The following is a 4,500-nucleotide window of genomic DNA, read 5'->3' as shown; positions in this document are numbered from 1 at the left end:
ACAAACCCAACTGTTAGTCCACCGTGAGAACAACATTCAAAAATATGAAAAGCGAAATGAAACAGATGTGGTTTATCTAGACTTTCTTTGCAAAAGCTTTTGACAAAGTAGACCATAATATATTAGCAAAGAAAATTAGAAAACACAATATCGTAGATAAAGTAGGAAGATGGTTAAAAAGAATTTTTACACACAGAAACAGATAGTTATTGCAAACGATGAGAAATCGGATGAAACCAAGGTAATATCCGGTGTGCCACAAGGTACGGTGCTAGCTGCAATATTGTTTTGTTATTATGATTGAAGACATAGACAGTAATGTTAAGGATTCGGTAGTGAGTAGTTCGCTGATGACACAAGAATAAGTAAGAGAAATTACTTGATGAAGATAGGAACGCTCTACAAAGAGACCTTAACAAAGTATATGATTGGGCAGAGGTAAATAGGATGGTATTTAACTCTGATAAATTGAATCAATAAATTATGGAGACAGAGAATGAAAGCTATATGCATATAGGGGACCTAATAATGAGGCAATCACAAATAAGGAAGCAGTTAAAGACCTTGGTGTGATGATGAATAGGAACAGTTATGCAATGATCAAATAGCAATTCTGTTGGCAAATGTAAAGCAAAAATGGGAATGTTGTTACGGCACTTCAAAACAAGAAAAAGCTGAACACATGATTATGCTTTATAAAACATATGTTCGTAGTCCACTTGAATATTGCATATGATATGGTACCCACACTATCAAAAGGATATTGCACAAATAGAGAGTGTACAAAGGTCCTTTACAGCTAGAATTAGAAGAAGTTAAGGACCTAGACTACTGGGAAAGACTACAATCCTTAAAATTATATAGTCTAGATAGAAGGAATAACAGAAAATATCATGGAACTAAAAATATCAGAAAGAGCAAGCAGAGGTATATTAAATAGTGCCCAAAACTATACCAGGAAAAATAATGGAAAAGCACACAGGACATTAATCCACTACGCACCAGCATCGATAATGCAGCGTCTATTCAATGCGTTGCCAGCTCATCTGAGGAATATATCAGGAGTGAGCGTAGATGTGTTTAAGAATAAGCTCGACAAATATCTAAACTGCATCCCAGACCATCCAAGATTGGAAGATGCAAAATATACCGGAAGATGTACTAGCAACTCTCTGGTAGACATTAGAGGCGCCTCACACTGAGGGACCTGGGGCAACCCGAACGAACTGTAAGGTCTGTAAGGTCTGTAAGGTCTCTCTCTCTCTCTCTCTCTCTCTCTCTCTCTCTCCATTTTATTATCATTACACTTTTGCTGACTAAATTACTTTTGCTCTCTGTCTCTGTCTCTCTCTGTCTCTCTCTGCCCATTTTATTTTCATTACGCTTTTGCTGAGTAAATTACTCTCTCTCTCTCTCTCTCTCTCTCTCTCTCTCTCTCTCTCTCTCTCTCCGCCAAAAGTCAAGTCATGGGACCTATGAGGTCATTCAGCGCTGAAACGTCAACTGACAGTGAAAAAGGTCTAAAAATTGTGACAGAAAGGTAAACCTCGAAGTGGTTGCGCTTTGAATCAATTGTTAGGAACTTCTTCAGATATTCCTCTGTTTCCGCTAGGCCTCGCTGTCAAGGCTGCATAGGCCTGTCTAAGACGTGCCTAAGCCTCCTTATTTATCCCTACACAAAAGGGTTTTGATGACAAGGGCTAATCTGTGGAATCATTTCTGTGTCTATTTGTTCATCACGAAACAAAATTTTGTCGTTCATTTCTTCACCACAAAAAAAACCAATGATGGTCTTTCCTTCTTCATTTCTTCACCACGAAAACCAATGATGTTCTCAGACTATTATATACCCAGAAGGCCCCAAGATACGCTAAAACACATATAATAAAAATTCCTGAAGAACATCAATTAAAGGCTTTGGACCGCGTGTGTGTGTGACCTCGCATATGATTTGTGTCATTACCGTTTTGTCTTTGATCTAGTTGGGGAGGGCGATGCTCTAAAAGTCTACTATATCCGTTAAGGTTTCAGCACAGTATAAATCTAGACCACGGTAGCTACCATCACGATCTGCCATGAGACGGGTAAAGTAATTATCATTATTATCAATATCATTATTATTATCGTCCAAGAGTGCAATCACCATAAAATACAACTCTTAAACAGCTGATATATAGGCCAAGCGCTGGGACCTATGAAGTCCTTCAGCAATGAAATGGAAGTTTATAAAAAGTTAAACAACAGTTATCAAAGTATTGTGGAGAGTAAGACGGAAGAAAGCGAATACGAACGGAGGTACAGTAAAAGGAGCGATAGGGGGGTTGCAGCTAGGGACCTAAGGAGGGCACGCTGCAAAGAACCTTCACAAATAATGCCTACGGTGCACCGTGTGAGGTGTACTGACGGCACTTCCTCCTACGGAGTAAATCAGAGACCATCTCCACCCTAATGCAAAATTTTCGTATTCTCCAAAGGTCCTTACAGACTTACAGTTCGTTCGGGTCGGGTTGCCCCAGGTCCCTCGTGTGAGGCGCCTCTAATGTCTACCAGAGAGTTGCTAGTACATCTTCCGGTATATTTTTGCATCTTCCAATCTTGGATGGTCTGGGATGCAGTTTTAGATATTTGTCGAGCTTATTGCTTAAACACATATACGCTCACTTCCTGATATTATTCTCAGATGAGCTGGCAACGCATTGAATAGACGCTGCATTATCGATGCTGGTGCGTAGTGGATTAATGTCCTGTGTGCTTTCCTTATTTTCCTGTATGTTTTGGGCATATTAATCTACCTCTTCATATGGGAGAGAGAGAGAGAGAGAGAGAGAGAGAGGGAGAGAGAGAGAGAGAGAGAGAGGAGAGAGAAAGAGGTCAGGAAAGGTCAAGACCAGCGTGACCTCTACTATTTCGGGATGTCATGCAACGCTGGGGGCGGCTAACGGGTCCTAATGTTTGTTGTTTAGGGGATCCTGGTATTGAACGCAGCGTCCTAACGTGTGCGTAGGATTCTTTATATTTGTTCTTAGAATTCCAGTTATTATTGTTATTATTATTATTATAAAAAACCTGATACCCAAATGCTTATGCCATTAATGATTTAAAGCTCTTTTATATTATTATTTAGTTATTATTATTATTATTATTATTATTATTATTATTATTATTATTATTATTATTATTATTCTATTAAAAAGAAAGGCAGAATTAAGCGAGTTGATTTTATATATGTTTTTTCTATTTTCCTAACAATTCGCTTCTCAGGCTCAGCGATGTTTCTGAGTAAAAAAAACTGGCCAATACTCATAATTAGGAATTTTCACAAAATTATAAATGCTAAAGGTAATCTTTTATTATTAGCAGGATTTCAGGTCCAGGTCCAGCAGGGTCGTCGTCAGTGCCGGTATTATTCCGTCGGCGTAGTTCAGTTCCGGGGCCGGGTCGTCTTTCGGTTTAGGTTGGTAGTTGGTGTGGTATAGCTGGTGGTCACGTGACGACGACCCGACCCTGCTTGACCTGGACTGAGATCCTGTTCTAATAAAAGATTACCTCAGCATTTATAATTTTTTGTTTTGAAAATTCCCAATATGAATATTGGCCAGTTACTCAGAAACATCGCTGAGTCTGAGAAGCGAATTGTAAGGAAAATAGAAATAAAAACAATATATAAAATCAACTCGCTTAATTCTGCCATTCTTTCTAACAGATTTTGCATAAAAGAGGGTCTTCTACTAAAATATGGTTATTATTATTATTATTATTATTATTATTATTATTATTATTATATTATTAAAAACCTGATATCTAATAATGCTTAAGGCAGTTTTGATTTAAAGGTATTATTATTATTATTATTATTATTATTATTATTATTATTATTAAAAAACTTAATATCCATATGCTTATGCCAAAAATGATTTCAAGTTATTATTATTATTATTATTGTATTACTTATTATCATTTTTATTATTAAAAACTTGGTATCCAAGTATTTAAGCCAATAATGATTTAAAGTTATTATTATCATTATTATTACAAACTTGTAGCGGTCATTGTGGTAATTCATGTCATTTTAATGATCTCATAAAAGAAATTTGATCAATTCTACGTCTAATATGACATTATATATATATATATATATATATATATATATATATATATATATATATATATATATATATATATAGATATATATTCATTCTTTCCTCTCTTTTGTTCTAATCCATCCCCACGTTGTAATCCCACTGAGTAATCCAGCTGGGACGGATTTAAGCTACCTGGAATACCTGTCGTCGTTATTGTTGGAGATTAAGCTGATCTTACGCTAGCACGGGCTCTTGCTCATAGAGCAGCCCGTGGTTGGAATATAAATGGTCTTTGGTCCATGTTGTGATGGAATCTTAAATGATAATCAGGTGCTTTCTTACGGGACTAATATTGCTTTGGGGGGGTCATATCTTTATGATATTGACAGTCTTTTGTCATCCCCCAACGGGCTTGTAC

Source organism: Macrobrachium nipponense, chromosome 49 (genome assembly GCF_015104395.2).
Source record: "Macrobrachium nipponense isolate FS-2020 chromosome 49, ASM1510439v2, whole genome shotgun sequence".
Classification (NCBI taxonomy): domain Eukaryota; kingdom Metazoa; phylum Arthropoda; class Malacostraca; order Decapoda; family Palaemonidae; genus Macrobrachium; species Macrobrachium nipponense.
This window is presented reverse-complemented; position numbering follows the sequence as displayed.